This window comes from Ischnura elegans, chromosome 4 (assembly GCF_921293095.1).
Source record: "Ischnura elegans chromosome 4, ioIscEleg1.1, whole genome shotgun sequence".
NCBI classification, from domain to species: Eukaryota; Metazoa; Arthropoda; class Insecta; order Odonata; family Coenagrionidae; genus Ischnura; species Ischnura elegans.
Window position 1 is genome coordinate 79,343,402 of NC_060249.1, and position 23,837 is coordinate 79,367,238.

At 41.9% G+C, this 23,837-nt stretch overlaps 1 protein-coding gene across 7 annotated transcripts in view; it reads left to right on the forward strand.

Annotated features, from left to right (window-relative positions):
* LOC124157693 (ephrin type-B receptor 1-B) overlaps positions 1 to 23,837 on the forward strand; it is a 714,333-nt gene that overhangs the window by 272,801 nt on the left and 417,695 nt on the right. The window contains exon 1 of one of the 7 annotated variants that reach the window (XM_046532634.1): positions 16,090 to 16,775. The exons of the other annotated variants lie outside the window; for them this stretch is intronic. The gene's annotated coding sequence lies outside the window, so the exon portion shown is untranslated. Of the gene's footprint in view, positions 1 to 16,089; positions 16,776 to 23,837 lie in introns of those variants that run through there. 7 annotated transcript variants of the gene reach the window in all.

Consider the following 23,837-nt stretch of genomic DNA (forward strand, 5'->3'; position numbering starts at 1 on the left):
GAGCATTGAAAATGCGAGGTGTAGTACTTAGGCTTTCAGTAAAAGAAGCAACCCTTTATTCGGAATTAATAATATGCCTAGGATAAGAAAACAGTATTCATATCTTCAGTTGCCTCCCTAGGTTTACGTATTTTATGTTATTCATTCCCATACCACCGAAAACGGCACCATTAGCGTTTTACATCGGGGTTTTTGGCTTAATAATTAAAGGTACAGGAACATCCATGACCGGGATAGGGGCAACCTGCTCAGACGGTACTCGACACCCGCCACCTCTTGTGTGGTAGGCAAGGAATGAATTTGCTTAATTTCCATGCCACCCAGGGTGTAATCGTACTGGAATAGGAGTTTTGTTAAAATTTAACATCTAATGATCACGAACGTTCATGTCCCGTATTTGGGTGACCTATCCTAGCGGTAATGGAACCCGCAACCTTTCGTTTTTTGCCGCCGAGGATTTCACCCCAAGCTCACCGAGGCCATAACATAGGCAGAAACTAATTTCTTTTTCTGTCCCTAATGGAGCTACTGCTAATGCGATTATGGAAAGTTTTGGAGACCTGACTTTTACTACATTAGTGATTCCAAACGCTAATATTTTGTGCAAGAAAGCGAAATAATTCAAGTCTAGAGATGTTAAGTCCGCGGAGGATCTCGTGGTAATCAGCGGAACGCCAATGCAACTGGTTTTCGAGCTCAAAATCTCCAGTAAGTGAAAGTGGTACTGGCGATTCAAGAATTTTTAACCCTCTTGGGTCAGTCCACCTTCTGCCTTTTTTTCCCTCCCGCTCCGCCTCCCAACTCCCACACACGCTGTAACCCATCATCATTTAATATTATAGCAAACGTTTTCCCTTCCTGAATCGTCCGTGGCCGTTGGATCTTCAACCTCATTTCCTGTCATGTTTAATGATGTTGGCGCGGGGTTTTAGTCACTTTTCCTACCATATATCTCCCGCCGTGGCAGAGCAATATCTCTTTAAGCCGCCGCTCCCACTTCCCACACCAGCTTATTTCTTATCGGTCACAGCCACTCTCTCCTTCTACTGCGAACCTGTGATGACCCCATTATCCGAGCCTTATTCAGGATGCGTAATCGAAGCTCTCACAAACTCTCACTTCGGCCAAGGGACACGGTGCGCTCCGGGCTAGTAGTGTCTTAGGTCAATAAGGCGTTGCTTTTCGCTATGCATAAACAATAGAGTGGGATGGAGTCGTGTTTAATTATTCGCCTTTGTGTGACAGTGGGAAGTACGGAACTTCGCCCCTCAGGTATGCCTTAAGTGGGTGAGCGAGTGCATTTGGTTGGGGTGGATAAAGTAGTGGCTTCCCTTCAAAGGATTCGATTTCAGATTCGGGAGCTGGATGAGAGTTTTTAGCATCCATTTGATGCTAACATGGGAGCTAGAGAGACTCATAGACCAGTACTATCGTTTTATATTATCTAATAGGCTTCTTTAAGAAGTCGATTAAAAAACATGGCAGTCGTGGGACTGCCGTTGCAAGTGAAAACTTTTTATGTTTAAAAATTTTGGGCGTTGATTGACGAAGTTTTTTAAAAGGAAATATGGTTATCGTCATTATTTTAAAAGTAATAATTTAATTAAAAATTATATTAAACTAATTATTTTTATCGACTTACCATTGTCAACGCTAAACGTAGCGACCCTATCTGCTCTAGAATATATTTTCATAGATGAGGAATGAGCAAATTCAAAAATCTTTCTCTCTTTATTTCCCTCTCCTTCGTTAAGAAAAGCTAGGCGATGACGATTATGAGGTGACGATCACGCGAGTCCAGAGTTTTTTACCCATCTGAAAAAAGTGAGTAACGCTCCATAAGAAGTTTTCACTTCAAAAAATACTTGTCAAATGGTGGTCTATCTTCTTAATTATTCATTTTTTTCGCAAATTATGTTTTATGTGCGTAATCGAAAAAGGTAACTCATCAATCAATTGTTCCTGCCAACCACTTTTAAGGTATGATTTTACCCACATCACGTATCATCAATAAAAAAAGGTTGTAGCCAGATGCGCGCAGTTCCTTCATTTTTATTGAAAACTCGCAGTAATCGATGTTGACTCCTTAAGTAAAAGGTTTAATTCTAATGAGCCATAGTGTCGCTCTTACGAGAGGGTGTTTGTCGACAAAAGGTCACTTCTAAATTCTTAATTCCTTCAAGGGTGATTGTTTACATTTACAAACCTTGGTACCTGTATTTGGACCAGTTGGCTTACTGGCGCAATAACAGAGTTTTCACGAAAATACTGTCATTCGTACTTAACTCATCAAATTGGGTGTCTTAGAAAACATAGTCATTGAATATAAGGATAGGTATATGGGATTATTTTTAGTTTTATAATTATTAATTATTATTTACCATAATGATTTTTATTTTTTCATGCTTGAAATTTTTATTGATATGGTAAAGATTTATTTGGTACCATACCATATTTATGTTTTCTTTTCTTTTTTATATCTTACAGGTAAGGACAGTATTCAGCCCCGACTGTTGTGGCATGGAAATCTAGGGACATCAGTAGGTGTAAGTAACATCCTGCAATTACAAAATATTTCTTACGGAATCAGTTATTTCCATTGATTCTTGGTGGGCCATTGGTTTTTATAACCACCCCTTATATTTTTAGTAGTTACTAATTTTCCGAAATTTTTAGAAAGGTTGATAAAACTAGATAGGATAATTACTGTACGAAAAATATGTGGTGTAAATTCTAATTTCTATTGAAGGGAAAAGTACTCTAAAACAGGCGTTTTGTGTGGTGGTCTTTCTGGAATAAGTGCAGATTCACATTGAAGGCTTCGAAGAGCCCAAGGGAAAGAACTGACCCCCTATCCTGTTCTCCTTTGCATTAGTCTGTTATAAGCGAAATTTATTGAAACCAAACTTGGGGTAGAAGCCAATGAAATAAAACGGAGCAAGTTTCTCGTCACATCTTACATAAACTATTTGACTCGTATTCATGCACATTCGTTTCTAGTCCTCGTTAAAAAAATTGAATGAATATTCGTATTGAGCAAAGTGTTACGTTTAAGTCATTCATACTAATGTCCAGTGTAACTTTCAAATAGACGAAACTAATACTAATAAGATTAGCATCAAATTAGATCTTAATATGAGCAAGGCCAGTCGAAGAGTTAGTTTGAATTATTAAAAAAACGCCGTCGTATTGTTAGTGCTTCTCTTACATCCCTCGCCCTCTTTCCCTTCTTGAAAAAAATATTCCTCCCCGATCCCACCTTTATGTATTTTGTCCCTCACCTTCTCGCCCGGGACGTTTTGTGCAGCGCTGTTATGTACGACAAGCAGATAAGTGCACGTTCGGAAGTCCCCACCCATTCTCGGCGAGAGAGCAAACCCTGCGCGCACCTAACCTTCCATGCGTCCGACTAAGACACATCTTGCCTTCCCGAACCTCATAAGTTTCCTCTCCCACACTCTCCTCCTCCGCGATAAACTCGCCAATCTTTGCCACCCACTCCCGAATGATTCACAAAAAAATTGAATGAAACTCCCCAACTCACACCCGCCCAGGTCCTCGAGGAGGAAGTAGAAGAAAAAAAAGGGCGAGCCGCGAGGAACCTGCAATTCAGAGATCGAGTGGAATAGATACCGTGGAATTTTAGGTCCTCACTCCCTTGGCCTCTCCCTAATATATCCGCGCGTGTTTATATAAGGGCAGGCCTCGATGCATGCTTTTTATATCCGTTGCATACCTTCCGATGTAATTTTATTTTTTTTCAATGCTGCCACCGATATAATCCCGATGGCATGCAAACTTAGGTTTTCACCCTGTATCAATCATGTCGATGCGATTGTGTTTTGCTTCCGTATTCATTGTATTAACTCTTCACTTGGACGCTTTTGTGTGCTTTGACTTTTTATGCTGAATTATAAATTACCATATTTTGTTAAATTGGTGGTCTTTTGGCTATAATCCTGACGATTTGGCTTGAAATCATGGTAAATTTTAATCATAGCTACTCATCCCTTGACCATAAATACTCTCTCTGTAGGATTTAATCTATCATCTTTAGCTTATGTGAACCATGTCTTTAAATGGACGAAAACGAAAATCACGGCTTATGAACCAGAATGACATTGCGGCCAAACTACCTTATAAAATTTAATAATTTCCATGAATAAATAGGAATCCTTACTACTATGGCTGGCCTCTAGACAATTCGCTGCTATGAGTTGTATTAGCATTTTAAAAGTCTTCTTACTCGGAAAACTTACCTAAAATGTAATAAGATTGAGTGGACATAATGGAAACTGTTAATTTTTCGAATCCGTTGGCATCGTTTCGACAAATTGGTTCGTTTGGATTAAAATCATCCTTTTTAATTGCTATTGATCATTGCTAACACTTTAATTTGACATGCGCTCGAGTAATGGCATTAATGGGATTTAAATAATTGACGTGCCAAATAAAAAAGGTCGAATCTTAAAAAAATTAATTTTCGGAACTTTCCCTTCGTCCGTCGAATAATGATATTGGAGATTTTTTGATTGAGTTAGACCTTAATTGAGGCTTGTATTCTATTTTGTTTAATTTAAATATCGGCCGAACGAGAGAATGTAGTGGCGGGAACCTCGATGTATTATTTCTCTCGTGGTTTGTGGCTTTCAGAGATTCCGTAGAGGTCGTTAGCAGCTTGAATGAAGTTAGTTTGTCAGAGGACGAAAACGTAGAGATTTTACATGAATGTAACGCCTTGCTATCGCTACCCGATACGAAAGGAAAATGATGTTTCTTTTTTTATCGTGGATAATAAAATTTCACTGAATTTTGACGTATATTTTGAGTAGTCATTTACACATTTTTCCTCGCCAATCAAGCCATTTTGTTTAAGTTCAATCAGCGCTCGCTTTCCTTTTCTAACAATTGGGATTTTACTGGTACACGAATCACAGTAAATATTGCTTCAAAATTTGAATGATATTTATGCGACGTTGAAATTGGTACTTTAACTTTAGCATATTTAAAAAATATAGTTTATTAAGTTTCCTCGCAGATATAACGTTATTTACTGTTGATCACTCTTAGATAATTAAAATCACAGGTTCGTTTCTTGAATGGAGGATCATTGTATAAAGGGCTCGTAAAATAGTTTCGCAATCTTTTTTATCGAAGCTTTAGCAACCGTGCTATTAATTACCCGAGCGTTTCAAGGGAAATGATATGTTGCAATAGCGAGTTCATATTCTAATCCAAGGCGCATATTTACACAGTCATCACAAGTCTTAGTGGAGTGTTTGGGCTTTGAATGCCTCGTATGTATTGCTAATTAAATTTATGCATCATGCATTTTGAATTCTCGCAGTAAATTATTACAAGCTGGCGAATATTTTTTTTAGTCATTAAATTCTCGGCATGCCTCCCATGTCCTCGATTCGTGCTTAGCGCTGTTTGAGCATGCTCGGACATAATTGTGTCGATATTTTTATGAAAAAATTAAAGTTATTATCAACCGATAGCATCGAGTGTTTGAAGGTTCTCGCCGTAGTTAAAACGGTGAATACTACTTCCTGACGGCGAGTCATGCTTCCATTCTTCTCTTCAAACTATTATCCTTTTCAAGCGTTTCATAATGATAACCTCTGAATGTAAAATTACCTCGTGATTTTTTTACTTTTCATTCTGCACTGCGATGAGTTATCCATGACATGTTGAAAGCGGGTTCTCTGGAAACCTGTGGGTTCTATTCCCGCATGCCAAGAAACGGATAGCATAATAAAAATCTTGGAAGACGTAAATCATGGGAGGAAGGCTCGGCGGTAGTTGTTTTCGTCTCTGTGCGGTCTTGCTCTAAGCCTATCCCTATATTCACTCCATCCACTTCCATCGTCCGCAATCTTTTCGTTTAATGATGTTCATGCCGGCAAAGTTTAATATCGCCAGTTTGTCCTGCTTATTTGTTACCTTCTACCTGCATATTATGTCGCATTGAGAAACGTCACTCAACGCTAACGTCGATTATTCTATATTGTGTCAAGATCTTATTTTCCATTACTAATTGCCCTGTCTTATTCACCGCGAAGCTGCCTACATTCAATGGTAATTTCAGATTGGATTGTTCAGATGTAAAAATTGAAGATATATAACACCATTTTAAAGCATCCGTACTAAAGTGAGCTAATTGCAGGGTAATAGCTTACTTGAATTGCTCTTAAGGCAAGCTAGTTTTAGGTAAAAGTGTGTAGAAAAATTAATCGGCACTATGAACGTAGGTGTTTGAATGTATGGCATTGAAAAGTGCAGAGCAGAGCAGTCTTCCAACGTAATAGTTCATGTGGCGTTCTCCCCAATAATATAAGTCTAATATTTCGTCATGCTCTACTTTTTTTATGTCCTGCTCATGTGTCTCCGAGTCCACTCAAATTTTCCCGGTAATTCCCGCCATTTTGGTTCTTTTATATATTTTTATTTTATTCGTCCGCGGACATTCGTCGTAGTGGTCTTCTCCCACACCTGCCCGTCTTCCTCCACCACCATCACCATTTTCCGTCGCTTGGTTTTTCCCCTGTCCCTGTTCGCGTCCACCTTCAGCCCCTGTTGTGCCGTTCAAATTTACACGAGCTCAAAAAAAATGCGCACGTGAGGCTGTTTTTATATGTCTCTCTCTCTCTCCGCTCTGTGTCCAACTCTTTCCGTTTGGTTTCCTGTTTTTTAGTCCACAGCGTCCGTCTCTCCTTCCATCCCAATTTCCGTTGAGTTCTGAAAAAAATACCCCGCCGAGAGATCCTGTCTACCCATTTTTTTTATTCATTCCTCCTCTCGTCATTTTTTCCCGTCTCTTCCTTCCGTGTGTTTCCCTTGCATATCGTTGACGTAGCATGTTCTCCTCCTATTGCCACTGCCACACTCCGACACTTTCGCTTTATTCTCCTGTCACACAGTACCGATGTTTACTCTATCGTACTTATATCTTTTTCCTGTGCAAGACTTCGATTACCGCATTGGTTTTTTCTTCTCCTTTTTATTGTTCTCACCTCAGTGAATGGAAATTCATACACGTTTCTCTTTCAGCCGCAATGTTGTAATCTTAATATTGGTCCACAGCAGCCCTCTATTCTTCCCATTCCCAATGTACCTTAGTACCCCGATTCTCTTCTTCCTTGTGTACTTCTTTATCTGTCCCATGTATATTTCTCTCGTATTCACTGTGTCTTATAATTTAGGCTATCCATTTCCTTTTCTAATACGCGTTTTAATAGGGTTGTAGTAGTAGTTCTTAATTTGGACGAAGGATATCGTTGGCATTAAACCAGCAAGCCCTCTCATTTAAAAAGGGTATTACTATATTTTTTAACTTTATGTTAGCGTAGACGTGAAGAATCAATCAGCCGTTATACCTAAAAATATATAATTTTTTCCCGTTAGAAATTTTTTCTATAGGAAAACTTGAGTGCTTGAGCGTCTAATAGATATCTTTCTCAGAATATACGTTTAACGGAATATCTGTCTAATATTTAGCCAGTGGGAGCTATTTTTGTGGCCGAAGGAGTGTTTCAGTTTTTTACCCACTTCCAAAAGATGAAGTTGATTTAACATGAAGGAGGACTCGCGAGCCCCGGAATCGATGAAAGATACTCTTCCTGGAGGAGACAAGGCAGTGGTATCGTTTTTTCTCCTCCCCCGCTGTGCCAGCTGCAAGAAAATGGACTCCTCTCCGTTGTGTTTACCATTCTTCTCTTCCTCTATCGTCCAACCCCCTCCTTCTACGTCCACCTCTACTACGCTACCTCCAGTCAACCCTTTTTTCCCCAACATCTCCTCCTTCTCTGTACATTCATCATATCCCGCGCCAGATATCCCTTTTTTTCCGTAAACATCTCTGTTCCTTTCCTCGACTCCACACACACACGTACTCTCGCTGAGGTCCACTTGGGATGGGAGCGAGCGGTCATTTCTGTCCGGGTTAAAAATTAGATGAGTTTCCGCGGCTTTTGTGCCCGGGAATGTTGGGAGGAGGGCTAGCCTTGCGACTAACTCTCCCTCGTTTGTAGGGAGAGTTGAAGCGGAAGAAGGATTTGCGGTGTGAAGAGGAGGTAGCGGATCGCTCGGCGCGAGGCGAGGAATACCATAGGCAACGGGGCTCGCGTCGCCGGCTGCTTGTTCAATGGGGTTAATCCTTTTGCTCGTAGGTACTCGATGTTTTTTTCCTTTAATATTCCATTGTGTCAGTTCGCACATGATCTCAATAGAGGGCGCGCGAGGGATCTCCATCCTATTCCTTTCTCCGCGCCGCTGGTTTTTTGCTCGTCGATCTTTAAAAAGGTAATTCCTCGCATTACGCCCCGACCGCATTTATCGCAGCAACCATCGTGCCTGCCTAGTTCTAAACGGACGGTTGCGCTTGTCTTATTTTTATGGTAATCAAGTTGTATCGCTATTAGAACCTACACATATTCACTGTAAATAAACACGATATGTTGATCTATTTTTTCTTCGGCTACGCTTTACCATTTCAAGTGTTAGATTCATAATGTTAGCGGTAACCCTTTGCAGTGCTTTCGTAACTTTTAACTCTTCAACTTTTACTTCTTTCATGGTCGGGTTATCTGATCATATAAGGATATGCCGATTCGCACCTGTTGAAAACGCATTGGGTGCAAGGAAGGGGTCGCATTGAAGGGCAATCATCAAGTCAACCAATACCTTTCCTAGCGTCCCAGTATGATATCCAGTTTTAATATTCATTCACTCTTGGCTACTTAGTTCGTAGAAACTTTTGAATCCCAGATAAATTAATGTTTTATGATTTAATATTATAGATAATTTTCATTTTATTTGCTTAGTTCGTTGGAAGGCATATTCGAAAATTTATTTAATGATAATGTGATGATAGTGATAAGGAAACTGGTAGAATATTTACGGACAAGACGGATGGAAATGTGAATGTACGATCCTAGATCGTACCGCTTCGTCCGATTTTATAGAGGATATATCTGTATTTATTATTAAGGTTAAGGAGTTAATCGTTTTCGAGGTATTAATGTGGCTGAATACACTATAAGCACGTTTGGAAAACAGTAATGCTGAAGAATGTTATATTTACATTTTTTCCTTATATCGTTTAAAAATTGATAGCCAAATGATAATTCTCTATATTTTGGCTAAATGTTTCAATAATTTAGGCTGAATTTCGATATTTGAATTCAGTATTCATGCATGAATTCATTTAACCATGCGATAAGTTCTCAAATAAATATCTTATTTTATCAGGAAGACAATTGCACCTTCAAAGTGGAAAGACATTTTTGCGTTACTTCCTAAATTTATTGCCCGAATCAAAAGATAGTAAATCGGCCGCGTTGTCGTTTTGGAATGAATCACTCCCCGCCATCAGCTTTTCAACCAATTTGCTTCCATGGCCCTCCTTTCGTGAAGTGCGCGCTCGGCAGAGTTCTGCGTGGGAGAGAGGTAATCTAGGGAACACGCAGGGTAGATGGGTACAGCTAGCTTCAGTACTACCGAGGTGGTTGCGAGATGTGTAAGTCATAGAAGGAGAGAGGGATATGGGCTTCTGAAAGTATGCCGCACATAATGGGAAACGGAGATAAATTGCGACATCGCGTCGGTGACGGCGCTGTTACTCATCCTCGAACTGCGATTTTTGCCCATTTTTCTCGAAGCGTTGACGTCTTTAAACAGCTTTTAAATCAACCACCTTTCCCATCCGGCAGCGGTGGTCGATAGGAGTTTAAGGTATTGTTGACGATGCGTTCAATGATTCTGTTGTCTCCATATAGTGAAGCGCTCCTTAATGGACCTCGGCGAGATAGAGTGAGCTCATCATCATACTGCTTCTTGCGTATGCCTTCTCAAGGATAGGTATCGAAGCCGCGTGCTATTGCCTCACAACTCTTAGTTGGTCGAAGGGGATGGACTTCTCTCTCCGGAGGCAGCGACTATCACTTTGTGGGTTCCCAAGGACTCGAGGCGGCTATATGCTCGCAAACCTTCGCGTCGGAGAAGGGAAGTGAGTTAACCTCTGACCCACTCGAATGCATATATACTTGTAATGCACGTACCGAGAGGTTTTTTTTTTAATTCCTCGTCGAAATTCCGAGTTTTATGGTAGTAACACGAGCGTTGCCCAATGTTTTCAGGGATAGGTTTCTGTTTTCCCTGTTCGCTTGCATCCCTCTTCTTTTTTCTCCCTTCAAGGACCACGTGGACATCGCTAAGGGTGGGAACGGAGGCTCTCTGCCGTATGCAAATTTTTCGGGCGACGACTTTCACGACGGACGGAGAAGTCCCTCCTTTGAAAACGGCGCGGAAGTGCAATGAAATGCCTTCGGTGTCGGTTATAAATAGTATCTCAGTGGCGGGTGGTCTGTGCTATTAAAACTCAGGTATTTCACTCCCGAATGCTGCTCAAGGCAATTGGAAGTGCGAAGGCTTCGGAGGTGGAGCGGTGTTCGTTGAAGAATGGATCTCTTCCGCTCTAGGAATTTCGCTTTCGAAATATACAATGACTTCAAGAGGCCGTTTCCCGTGATTTAAACGCGCTTATATTCTTGTGTGCCTGCGGTGTTGGGTTATGGGGTTAAATCTAATGTAATGACGCGCAAAGATCCGGATAATAGTCGAGAGATAATGGCTCAGAAGATACATATCTCAAGAGCGTAGATACATGTCTCCCGTCACTATGCTCGTTGACATTTATGGGGAGCGTAAGTTAATTGTCATAATTATCGCATTTATTTTTTACATGGGATTGAATCCAAGTCTACGGACGGAAGCGGTCTGAGAACGGCTCTATGTCCCCATGACAAAGAAAGCCTTGGATTCAAATTATGACCTATTACGTGCGTTGATGGGTGCAACCTTTTTGAAGGCGAGACTTTTTTATTGGATTAATGTGGGGAAGTCGGCTAGGCACAAGTTCCTCTTTAACTCTCTCCCTCAATCTTCTTTATATATTTTTTCTCCGCTCTTTCTCGGGTTCCCTCATCAGTTTTAACCTCTTTTTAACTCGCCTTTCTCACCTCCATTATGCGATCTTTCCCCGCCAATTCCGGCTCCCTCAGTGACCTCGCCAATCTCATCAAACTGCCCTCCTCTACCGTCGTACCTTCTTTCTCCTTTCTCCTCCCTCACTCTCTCTTTCCGCAGCCTCGCTATATTTTTTCCCCGACCCTTTTTTTCCGGGCGGACTCCATCTAATTTTCTCACCCCGGAGTCCCGGAGAAACCCCGGAGGCCGCTTGGTCAGTCTTTCCGCTTCTCCTCTCTATATATCTCGCCTTCAAAGTCCTCCCTTCCCTCCCTCGCATTTCTCCCCGTTGCCGCAACCCGCCCCGGGGCGTGGCGATCGAACGTTTCGTGACCTCTTCCCACCTCTTCTACAGCTGACCCTTACCCCTCCGCCCTCACCCTATACTCACACCCCTCTTTAAAACTCCATCCCTTCCTCTCTCTTCCCCTCTCCCCTGGTCCCCGTAACACCCTCTCATCTCTCCCGAACCCTTTCCAGGTAGGGTTATGCGATACCTCAAAAACGACTTCGCGGTGTATATTTTGAGTTCTTAAATTTTTGTCGCACTTTACACAATCTTATGTTGACTTTCAAGGCAATCACAAAGCAATTCACAAAGTTTGGAGTTATTGGAGAGTTTTTTTTTTCAACCCTTTCCTTAAGAGTTTCGTATCATATCGAACATTGAGGGCATTTGCTAGAGTGATTTTTCTTTTTATTTCGGTGCATCGATTTTGTAATACGAAATATATTCATTGTGTCAAGGACGATAAATGTATTTCTTGCTTATGTTGACACTGCATGTACTCGTTGATAGCTATCAACTTGAAAAATGTCTCTCGACATTGTCCCCACTATACAATGTGTTTGACTTTTCGCCATCCAGTATTTGCTCACGCAGTATTGCCTCATTTGAATCCTTACACTGTCACACTGCTTGGTGGTGGTTCAGAATCATGCTGAATCCAAATATTTTGTCGGAATCGAGGTATCATTGCTATGCTAATGAAAGATCTCTACGTTGCTTTCACCGTTTCATAAAATTTTCGCCTCCAAATTTTTTCCAACTTTTAGCGGTGAAAATGAACTCATATTCTTTAATCTCCTGCTGCTCATGTTGCCCGTTAGATGTTATTTGAGTATTTTTCCAACCCTTTTCTAATTTGTATGTGGTTCCTTTGAAATAAAAATCCTTCTCAGGTCTCTTCACTACTCCAGATTTTATTAATTATCGAATGTCTCACCATTGAAGAGACTGGTTGCCGGATTTATGATGCCTATTTAATGCTAACCATAATATAAAAGAACCTTTAACTTTAACTTGAAATGGTTGAAAATTCTGAACTCCTACCCACCTCCTTTTATCGATCAACTCGTAAATTATGAATTCCCCGATGCACCGAATTAGTTTTGTTTCCATTTAAGCATTCATCCATTGTGGTTTAAAACTTTTGATGTTTCTTTTTACTTGAAATCAATTTCACTGGTTTAAACCGCGTACCTTTGGGGGATGAAGGGTGTACATTGCTATATATTAACATTCAGTGTATATAGGTTTGCTAGTCTGGTAAAACTATATGAGAATTAATCATTACGTGTTTATCCACCTTTGCGATGATTTCTCGTCTCCTCCTTATGACATTTTTTTAAGGAATTTGTTTTTACTTTGATTTTGCTTATTTTGGTTGTAGACTCTGTCGCTTTATTGCCCACTCTCTTCATATCTTCGTACTCTTTCCCGTGCACTCAAACGTCATGCTTGGTTTGTTTTTCCAGCAGCGATAAGCCAGCTTTGATACGTCGCTCGTGACAACCGCCTTTGGGCATCAATATTTTTTTCGGATTGCACGTGAACGGGCGCTTTCCGGATTCTATACAAGGAGTTAGGTGGGGAAACTTTTCAGGGATAGGCTAATAATTTATGCGATACGCTCCAAAACCATCTAGATATCAGCCAAGAAGAATTGTAGATAAGTCTGTTGCCGATTCAGTGCCGGTAGATTCTGAAATTAGTTTGTAATAGTAAATTATTTGCGCTGCGCGCCGGGAATTGTATTCTCCCTATGCAATGGCCTGGATTTTCTGTACCCGGACGCACCGTTCTCATGTTTGCCTCCATCGGTTGATTTAAAATTTTCATGAAACAATGATAACGAAAGAGGGATACTCTGAGAGCCTAAAGTCGGATCAATACGGTTGCAGGTGGATCGAGAATTCAACATGACATGACGTTGAATGAGTTTTGGATACATTCTCCCTCCCTTGCAAAATGCAGAGTTTCGTCAAATTTGGATGGCACGGAATAAATTATTCTCGATTGTATGAAATGATGTTTTTCAATTAAAATATGGGCTGTTTACTGGGTGCGAGTACCCTCAAGAATCATGAGTAGGTACACACTTTTTCGTTATTTAGTATTAACAAGAACCGTGAGAATTCGTAAAGGTATGGGAAATGAGGCTATTTTTGATCTTTGATATCAAATACAATGGTATCGCTTGGTGCAAGTCTTTTGAATGAATCAAGGCATCGTCATCTCCCTATTATTCCGTGGTATGTCCAACTCGGAAGGGATTGATGCTCTTTGCTTAGCATTTTCACGCTCTTCAGAATAAATCAGTTTTTTTTAATAGGTTCCGATATTAATTCTGGAGGAATTCATGGAATAAATATATTTTTTGGCTTATTATGATTTGGTTGTATTTTGCAGACTGGTTTCTCCCCTGACAGTAGAAGTTATTTTGGACCCTCTGGTCAGAGAGGGTTTGATAAGCCATGAAATGCACAGAATGTTGTTGATTTGGGCCTTTCCCAGATCGATTGCGTGGCCTTCCGTAGGACCTGAGGGCGCTGACGAAACTGTAGTGTATGCAATGAATCAATACCGGAAAAACCCGAATAAACAAAATTCGGAAAATCACTGCGAAAGCTGTCGTGCGATGAATTGCATCGTCAGAGTCATATTCGGTTATCATGCTGAACTTTAATTTAAAGTAAGAAAATGTTTTAGATATTGATGTGATTAAGATCAATAGGTTTTTAATGTTATAATTGTCATGATGTGCGCGCGTATTTTTTTCTCCATTAATCTTCCTTCCCTAAAGAGGGCTTTGGCACGTTCCCTACTGCGATAGTGCGGCATATTTAGGATATTATTCCCAATGGGTATGATACGTTATCGTATGCGCGGGAGTATCTCGTCCGTACGAAATGCTTGGCGAGCTCAAAGCTGCTTATAACGCTGGAATGGACAGTGGCGCGATATAAGTCGACACCCAATTACGCCCGGATCCGTATCACTTTCGCGAAACAATCCGATGGAGATGACCGCACAACGTGCCATATCTATCGCGTCCAACTTTGGGGATTCACTCCCTTGCGGTGCAAATAACACGCCGCATGTATCTTGAATCTGGGGCGGCGTATCTTTTCACAGAATAATAATGAATCACTCGAGGGTGGACATGTAGGTGCGCTTCCCAAAGGCAATTGCGCGCATATTCCCTTTGGGCTTAACAGGACGGTGCCGACAGCGCTTCAATCAGCTGACGTAGGAGCACCCCGCGGGTGATTCACCCGTTTCGGAGGGGGCGCACAATAAAGCCGAACGATAAGATAGGCGCATTTTATCAACTGCCCGCCTCTTAATGCTTTGGCCTTCAATTGCGCCTCAGTCTGCAAGATGTCGTTCGCTTAATGTGCTGCGATAAAATATTTGGCCTAGTCCCATCCTGTCACCCAAGATGTCTCTTTATTTAATTTTGTTTTAACTGAAACTTAAGTGCTGCTGGACAGAGATCTCCACTCTTGGTGTTATCAAGTCTTCTTAATACTGAACTTACCTTCTTCATATCAACTTCAGCTGCTCCACCTCGACGTTCAATTTAAGTTAAATGCTGTTCATTTAAAGAGATCTCTTGGCCATGGTAGGTTTTTTCATTCTATATTTTTAACTATTCAACTATCTCCTGTCCTCATTTTGTTCTTCAATTTTGCATATTACGCCCTACCGCCCCTCATCCGATGTCAAGACCAAAAGGCTTATTCTTTTACTTCTCCTGTCATCTCTTATCATTTTATTACTGTGATAGCTTTCCTTCGCTTCTCAGCATATATACCTACCGCCATATCTTGCTTTTTCACATTCCAAGAAGTCTCGCCATCTCAACGGCCATACCTATTAATTTGTTTTTCTTTTTGCTCACGAGCCGTTTTGGTCGATATTCTGGTTTCAATTACTTTCAGTATTGTTGATGTTTCATTTGGGAGCGACGAGTGTAGAACTAGAGTACAATTGTCTCTTGTCATCGCTAATGCAATGTGAGGTGGCATGGAAAAGTTCCATTGATGTGTCAAGTAATCTGTGCCTAATTTTGTTATCTGCAATTACATCCATCGCACACTATCCAATTGGTTTTCGTTAAAAGAGGTACATTCCGCTTTACTCGCGGATATCTACATCTACTTACTACTTCACGTAAACCTCAATTAGCGAGTGGCGGGAGGTTTTAGGACACCAACCATGTACCGTCTAAAATAATTGTGGTGTGCGTTGGAGCTGAACATAGCCTTATATTTATTCAAGTCCGTTATTGTATTAGGGAATGACGAATTCCTATAACTATCCATTCACCAAAATATATACCTCTTATTTAATGCCTGCAGGACTAGAAAGTATGGCGCGGTTCTTAGATCTCTGTGTCACTCTGAAAGATACCTGTTTTTAATTGCATAAACACAATATCAGATGCACCTGACGAAATGTGCCCGCAGTTTGTTTTTACACTTGGATTACTTTTGCTTGTGCCTCAAAGGCCACGGTGCCATCAGCCACGCTTAACCACCAGAACCCCGGAGAGGCAGGCAGGTAGTATTAACAAACAGCAATCATATCCGCCGTCGGTACCCACCGCTCTCGCCGCGGTGGTATGAGTAGATCCGTGTTCTTAAGATGGTGGATCTTGCAATCCATCCGCGTCCTTCTCCCTTCCCCTCCACCTCCGGTCACCTTCCCCTCCAGCCGGCAACCTTCCCATCAGCCTCAGCGGCATATCACTCCCAGCGGCCTGCCCACATCACTCTTCGCCGTGCACCTCCGCGGACCGAGAGAGAGCTGCGGTCCCGCGACCTCCGTGCCCGCGACCTCCCGACCCCTCTTCAGCGGCGGCGCACATGTCCTTCCGTTTATTCTCGCACAATATAAGGCCTCCCTCTTGTGACTGCGAGTTTCTTTTTAGCCTACGCGCGCATTTTTGTTCTCTTAAAAGGCGGCGGCGAGAGCGCCTCACTCCCATTGCATCTCTGCAGTGGAGGAATATACAAAGGTGTGCGCTTTTCTTTTTCCCTTTCTCTCCAACACCCTCTTCCATTCGTATTCTTCTTCACCTTTATTCCATCTCCACCTCGTCGTTCTTCTGCGACCTCCGGGGCGGTTCAAGGGAGAGGGCGCACAAGTTTTCCATCCCCCTCGCAAGCGAAGAAGACACGCCTCTCACTGTGAGAGCGAGGGTTCCGCCGCGGGATTTTAATGCGCGCATGTGTGCTCTCGTGTGTTTGTTTGTGCCAGTGTATTATGTTCGTGTGCGCATTGCGAGTGCCCCCATCGCGTGTTTTTTGTTCCTTGGGTCGTGCGAAGTGACGTGCTTTGGCTTCTGGTGATGGTGTGTGGTGGCTGTCGAGATTGTCCCCGGGAGGTGTTATAGTTGCCGGCGCCCACCCGCTCCGTATCCCGCGGCGGGAAGGTGTTTTGAAAAGTGACCAGAGAGGTGGGTAATGTACCAAGATAACGAAACTGGGATTAGTTATAGTTATCATTTAAAATTTGAATTCAGTCACAATTGCCTATTTCGAATTGTAAGAGGAAATAAGTACGACTACTTCCTCAGTTAGGTACTTAATATAAACAGTTTTGAAAATGTTCTAAAAGGTTAATCCCCTAGAATTTCTTGCTTGGTATTTTTACAGATACAATTTTAGCACATTGGTACTTGTTTATACAGATAATGATTGCATTTTACGTACAATTCCTTTGTGAAGCACTAGTAATCGCAGACATTGAGTTTGCACAAAATGTTTTCCCGTGGCACATCACGTCGTTTGAAGAGTATAGAGAAAGTTGCGATTGCCCTTGTAATACAGTGAGTCGATTGCAATTAATAGGTAAAAATTTGTTATTATAATGGCTACAGGTGAGAAATTCCTGCTGAAATCTGTCGTTACCGGCAGCTCAGTGACTTTACCCAGTGGATCCTAGTTCAGGAAAGAAGATGACATCATTGTCATCTCTGGTCAACAATCCTAACTTAGGTTTGACGCAGTTGTCCGCTAAATTCTCCTCTCAGACAATCTATTCAAACCTACGAATTTCTTCTCACATTCTTCCTTACATGTTTCATACATTTTATTCGAGATATTCATTTTACATTTCGTCATCCACTTGTCTCTCGAAGTGTCCCATCATGCCTCAACGAAGGGGGCGTAACTGGAAATCCGAAAGTTAGCGATTGCAATCATGAATGATCGTATATCTAATAGTTGCCGGTAATTCGGATACTTTAACGGAGCAACTCTCCACCTCTAGAAGCGAGAAAGGCATCTATTTTCCCACCCTACGCCCTCCACCACCACCCCCTCCTCCTCATTTCTAGCCTCGTTTGTTTCCTTGATCAAGTGAGTGGTTGTCCGTGTCCGGCTCGTTTGCGTGCGTCCAAGTCGCCTGCGGTGTGTCTCTCCGACCCCGAAGGTGTTCTCCTCGGGAGTGTGCCGTGCTAGAAAGAGGGATCGCGCCAAACTGGACTTCATTTGTTATTTCGGGATATTTTCCGCCGCCTCGCAGTCGAGGGGAACCGCGCTACGTCTAATCTGGCTTCTTCCGCTGCTGCCCCCGCGCGAGCTGATCTTTACCGCTTCCACGGTGAGTGCGATTTTTCTTGGGAGTTAAAGAGGAGTACGTGGTGCACATTTATACCCGCGGTCCCGCAAGGAGCACTCTAAGTTGCGGTCGTAATGTTTTTCCTGCACGCATTTTCACTCAGACAAAATGAAATTGCACGCGAGTACAGTTTTAGATAAAAGACGTATTTATTGCTTGTATGCTTTTAGCGTTTTCTCAAAGTTGTCAAGATATGTTCGACAATTTCTGGTTGGGCAAATAGCATGAATAAAGAGGTCCTTCTAGTCCCATCGAAATGTCTTTTAGACTTCATGTTGAAAATATAATGCCTACAAAATGAAACTACTTTTTCTTTAAGTTAGTTGTGCCATAAATAAGGAATGCTATTATTTTTCGATTACGGGTATTCTATCAGAAGAATTTTCTTCATTATAATACAAACCGAGCAGACGAGTACGCGTCTTTATTTAGACTCTTCGTCGATTCATTTAAGTGCGTCGTGTCCAGTGGCGCCGACTCCATGGGGCCTGAGGGGGCCCGAGCCCCCTCAAAGATTCGTTTGGGGGGGCGGAGCCCCCTCAATATTTCAATAAAATAATTAAGTTATATTATGCTTTGTGAAACCACAAAAATATATTGGTAATTTTTATTTCCCATGTTTGACGATAGTTACCTTTTAAAATAAATTTAACAATGTGTTAAAACAAATAATTATAGCGTTTCGGTGCTGCGACACACTTTGAATTTCACCTCTTCCCGGGGCAAGACCTCGGATATGGGCCCCCCCAATATTTTTTATAAGTCGGCGCCCCTGGTCGTGTCGATGGAACAATATCATTTAATCTTGCCATATTTCTGTAAATAATTTAAGGTTCCCCCTTTCTCTTCTTATTTGATTAGACTTACTTATCTTGGGCTTGTCAGAATGGTAAAGACTAGATATGAATTACCGGTTGAGGAAACTCGTGGTGTATGAAATTTTCCCCGTATCAAATATATTATCAAATCCCCGTTATCAAATATATGACTTCACTTCTTGTTATCAATAGCAAGAGACCAGGCTCAAAAATATCGTCACATTAAATATGGGTCTTCAATCATTCTCAGAATGTTAGAAAGAGACAATTAGAAGCCCTCATTTCATTAGGTGAGCCATTTTCGCTGTCATTTTATCAGTTGAAGTGCGCTTGCCACATCATTAAGCCAGTATTAGTTTCCGAACACGTATGGTAGAATTTTAATCCACCTTGACAGGACGGGCTCGAGGCAAAATGTGCTGAAATGATATTTTATATGTATATGAAATTCTATACTTGTTTCGCATGGTGGACGTATCCTGGGATGGAAACGTGGAAAAAAGCTGCCCGAAACACATCAACATTTCCGCTTCTTTGATTCCATTCCGTTTGGGGCTTCATTGTCCGTTCAGTCTCCCCATCATAACGAAGATTTTGATCGATCGGAAAAGGAGGTGAAGTAAGGAAAAACGAGAAAAAATGGTATTCTAATTCTCTCTCTCTCCGCGTAGCCAATCGAACGGCGGTAATGCGAGATAGGTGATGCACAACGCGCAAAGGCGAGGGTTTTCTGCCGTGAAAACAACTGTTATGGATCGGGGTGAGGGTTATGCTGGGAATGAGGGGGTTGGATAGAATGCGACGCATACACACGAAAGGGCTTTAATAAACCCCAGGGCGAAATTTCGCTCGGCCGTAATTCGATTTGAAAGGTCCGAGACGAGGGACGCGAATCAGCCGCAGCCCAGCCTCGCAGAGTCGGCGCGGGGAGGGAATCGTGTTTGGCGATCTGAGGACCACGTTGCGAATGAGAGTTGTTTTGGGTGGAGATTTCGGGATAGGAGATCGAACGGAACCCTAGCAGTTTGCTACATGAGCCAGAATGCATGTATTCTTGTAAGTACATATGGATACACGGACAAGTACTCGAGTACTAAGCTCTGTTTACGCATGCTATTTGTGCGTATTATGTGATTATATGCATCGCATGTATTCGTGTTTATTCTTGAACAAATAAGTTCTCGAGTTGTCTGTAATGTTCTGTGTTTGTAATCATGTTATTTTTTGTTTTATGCTAGTGCATATGTATTTATACTATACAAACAAATTCGAGGGTAAGCGGCGTATTCACCCAAATACAACTGTTGTTTTTAACAATTAAACCGTTTAAGTACTCACGCAGACATTCATGACTATTGACTAAGCCATAGGTGGAAAGATATTTGCTTACTTGGTTGTATATCCATGTAGGTACTCCAGTACCTACGCGAATAAATTTGTGTTCGAGTAACCTTATAGTTCTAGAGCACCTGCTTAAAAACTAGAATACCTGTATCTAAGCGGTGACCAGCTTTTTTTTAACTTTTCTGTGGTTTGTGTATTTTTTTATTTTACCCTGTGTGGAGTAGGTTGTCGGGCAGTGGTGGCAAGTGTATGAGGGCGGTCTCTAGGTGTTTGTGTGTGAGTGGAATCCAGGGAACTGTGTTTCTCTTCCCACATTTCGGCTCTGCCCTTTCGTCTCATCCAATTAGGGAGAGAAAAGGGGACTCGGAGGGTGAGGTGAGGAGGTCGTTTTAGGTCTCCAACTCACTACTCCTGTCCTCCTCGCAAATCTATACTCCCTCCTCTTTCTCTTGTACTCGTCCCCTGTACCTCTTCACCCTCTTCTTTTCTCCCCCCACCTTCTCCTCTCTCAACCCCATCCCATTTCCAAGCGACTAATTGCGAAAGGTGTGGACGTCATCATACCCTACCACTTTTAGGGTCCATCTCGTACTGCTTGCTCCAACATCTCGACTCGCTCAAGTCGAAATCACACAATCGCTATTTCTCCCCCCTCTGAGGGTGTATTCCAGAGATACCTCTTCAGGGACCGAAAATATGATAGCTGTGAGCTATAATATTTATAATTACATTAATTGTCGAGGGGTTGGTTTCCATTGAAATGAAAGAACTATTTTTGCCTTGCCAACGTTTCGGCGCATGTATGCCTTCTTCAGGGCTAATTATTATAATTTGAATACCAATCAGTTACAAAAGTTATGTTGGACAATAAATGTATACAGTTATCATTTTCTTAACCTACTTATAGAAAATCCACTTACCTTACTAATTAAAAACCCTACAGCAAAACCCTACGGAAGGAAAATTCAGGAAGCCAAATCACTCGGAACGCGCGCCTGAATTTTTTCTTCGTTTTTGAACGGCTGGCAACCTAACACCTCCCACCTCACCACTATTGAGGCGGCATGCAGGGTAGTAGGTATAAGGATGAAAACAATTATCCTTAAGGGAATAATTGAGAGGTATTTCAACTATTTTTTTTAATCGGACGGAAAATATTAATGTATGATTCAGGGTTTTGCTTTGTGGAATACCTCCCAATCCCGGCTGCGGAGCTATTCTCGCATTCAGGGCGAGAAAACGTGGACGACCTCGATCTTTCACTGTCCCCTAGCTGTGATTTTCTTTCTTCAGCATGTTAATTTCATCTGCGTTTTTCCCTCTCCGCAGTATTTTCACTGAAAACCTTCCTTCCAAAAATCTTCCATCCCTCGCCCCCCTCCCATCCTCACATTCTCTCTTCCATAATGTTATTAATTACGAGCGGCACTGGCCTGGAGAAATCTTTTCGGACGGGATTAAGTTTTTATCCTTTTTTTCTACCGTCATCAGATTAATTTTTCGAGAGAATCCGTCCCTGAAATTTCTCTCCTACTCCTGGAATATCTCCCGAGAATCGGGCGTCAAAAACTAGCCTTTTTCCTCTCGCTTCATTACTGCTGATGACGGTTTAATTGCAATTGGGGTGGGCCCCGTGAGATTTTTCGAAGGGAGCGAGGTGCAGAAGGATATTGGAACTCGGCTCAAGCGCCACTCGTCTCTTCAATGCTCACTCTTTCTTCGTCAACGTGAGTTTTATTAAATCTGCGGATGGACTTGACGCAAAAATTTTAGCGGAGAATTGCTCCATTTCTGCCCGTAGGATGAGTATTTTTAGGATGTAAATTTGTAATTGCGTTTCTTGATGGCGGGTTAACTGGCCGTTAGGATTTTTTTCACGAAAGAAGAGATTTTCGGAAGGAAAAATTCCCTGGAGATGCGGAATGCTTCTGCCAAATTTACTTAAAATTAATTTAGTACCTCTTTATTGCCAAAATCGTTCGTGCACTAGCTGGTTTATATCAATATTTTTATAAGTTTATTAGTTTATATATTTTAATAGATTTTTTTAATTGTTCATCTTTCGTACTCTCTTTGCTCTTCATATTTCGCCTTACTGTAATTGAATTGACAGATATTTTTCTAGGAGTAGTCTGTAAGAATCAGTGGCTTCTGGTTTTGGTTTTTTTTTCATTTTTAGATGAAATGGTTGGGTGTATGAATGAAGGATTAAATTGGAGTGAATTACACGATTTCGGTGGTTATTGCCTTGTGAAAATCATACTATTGTTGCTAAATTCGAGTATTACTGGAATGTTGCTCAGAATTAAAAGTGTTCGCTGATAAGAGTGCATAGTGCATAGCCAGGTACTGCAGGATGACTTGTATCGTGAAAGTTCTTTAAATGACCTGTGATACGGGAATAAAGTTAGGATATGGATAGTGCACGTCGCTGTGAGTACATACTACGCCGGTAGATACTTTGGAAGTTCTCTCAGTGTGCCGCTGGAAAATGTTGGGGGTCAATGGCGATGCACGTATGTTTTTCAGCTACCGGAGATAGAGCGGTTGACGACCAGCTGTAGTCACCGTGGTGCCTGCTCTTAGTCCGTGCACGTTTTACGGGAGGGATTTTTAGTACACCTGTCTCCATGCCCACCGTCCAACGCCCACGCCCAATGGCCCTATCCGAAAGCGTATCAACCAAAACTCTCTGCGGGCGTCAGAAGAGAGGGAGACGCGGGTTGTAAAAAAGTGCATGCGTGAGGGCTGTCGAGAAACTCCCGGACCGTGATACTGAGCGTGAACGAGGGAGGAATACACGGGTTGGGAGCAAAGAAAAACACTGGTTTCGTTTTATTTTTTCAACGTTGTGAGGATTTACAATGGTCCGTGCGCACGCGGTACGTTTTAAAGCGAGTGGGTTCTTCTGAACCTCCCTCTCCCCTCTCAGTGATGACCAACTATGTATTTCCAACCCTCTTTCGGGGCAGAGTATGAATTTTATCACGTTTCAGCCACCCACGTATCCCCTTGTTCACCGGTCTCTCTCTCCATTTCACTTCCGTCCCTCGGCTCGGCTGACTGACTGGCTGTGTGTAGATTATGTTGGCTTTACGTGGGATGAAAGACAGATTACCTCCGGGCACCCGACTACGAGGACGCATCTACTTTTATGCATCCCGTAGCTCCGAGGGCTCCGGGACCTGATCATTTTTACCTCCGCTGCTGGTACCTTTTTAGGTTTGTCATGCGCTGGTATTAAAACATCCCTGGAGATTTTACGCTAATACTTGGTATCTCCTGGCTTATGAAAACTCTTTTGTTTTTTTTTCCTTCTATGTTGTTCCCTGGTGTGCTTTTGAAGCGTTGTCGATGCAAGTTGAGTGCTGAATATTTTATCGTTTGAACCCTTATTCCGCATTGAGGGCACGTCCTAAGCCAAAGCTTGTGTTAAAATGATCGCGCTCAATTGTTTGTGCTTGTAAGTCTTTAACTGGAATAAATAGCTTTGTCTTCACATCGCCTATCATTTGAGTCTACAAAGCTTAAGCTGCTATTTAAAAAAAATATGGTCTCGTATTATCTCTGGTCGTTTGAAGATATCTTAATATTTTTAGTGAATTTGAGGTTATTGTTCGGGTATAAATTATCCCTTTGAGTGTGTTTCAATATATATTTATGTAGTATCGGCATGCGACTAAAAATTCACTCAGAAATTTAACCCGAGGGTTGGTTTCGATGGGCAAGACAGA